The sequence below is a fragment of the Pungitius pungitius genome, chromosome 4, assembly GCF_949316345.1.
Source record: "Pungitius pungitius chromosome 4, fPunPun2.1, whole genome shotgun sequence".
Lineage (NCBI taxonomy): Eukaryota > Metazoa > Chordata > Actinopteri > Perciformes > Gasterosteidae > Pungitius > Pungitius pungitius.
The window spans coordinates 24,432,808-24,433,616 of record NC_084903.1 but is presented as its reverse complement, the minus strand read 5'-3'; the positions used below and the strand labels follow the sequence as shown (position 1 = coordinate 24,433,616).

Below are 809 nucleotides of genomic sequence, written 5' to 3'. Positions count from 1 at the left end.
CGTCTCATGGTTATTAAACACAAGTTATCAGTAGAAGTGGCTGCAATAAACCGGCTTTCCACTACAGATCTTCTCATGACAAGCTGCAGCCTCTCAATTCATCATCAGTGTTGAGTTCGGATGTGTTTAGTTCATCAGTTTGTGAACTTTTCAATGCTTCCAGCTGCATTCCAGCTGTGATGTCCAGGTGGTGAACAAACTGAACCTGAACTCCCTGCTTGGTAACAACAACAGAATGTAAATAGGGGCTGTAGATGATGGTGATGAAGGGTTATGTTGGCTCTGTATAACAAGACGAGGTGGCCGCGTGGTTAAGGCGATGGACTGCTAATCCATTGTGCTCTGCATGCATGGGTTCGAATCCCATTCTCGTCGCATTCCACTTCTATTTGACCAAATACATTTACAAGTCACCACTACGAAATTCACATCCGTTGCCCTAGTTCCAATTTGTTTTGATGGTGGCGCACGGAGTAGAGCAGTGCGCTGGGGGCCACAAGGTTGGTGGTACGAATCCCGGCTGCTCCATGTCGAAGTGTCCCTGAGCAAGACACCTAACCCCTAATTGCTCCCCAGGCAAAAATTGTAATGCGTGGGTTACAATGCAATGTCAGTCGCTTTGGATAAAAGCGTCAGCTAAATAAAGTAATCTGTATGCGCGCTACGAGACACCGGACTCCAGGAAGTGCATGTGTGTAGTTGGGTTCAGGGGTTCAGTGTGCGCTTCTCCCACCGAGTGGAGTTGTGTAGCCTGTAAAACACCAGTGTGCTTGGATTTAAAGTGAGGACTCCTCACTCCTTTGAACACG

At 47.5% G+C, this 809-nt stretch overlaps 1 non-coding gene across 1 annotated transcript; it reads left to right on the top strand.

The window, feature by feature from the left end:
* The first annotated feature begins 293 nt into the window (after window positions 1-293).
* On the top strand, window positions 294-375 carry trnas-gcu (transfer RNA serine (anticodon GCU)). Its single transcript has one exon. It is a non-coding gene; the product is annotated as a tRNA-Ser (tRNA).
* Window positions 376-809: the final 434 nt, after the last annotated feature.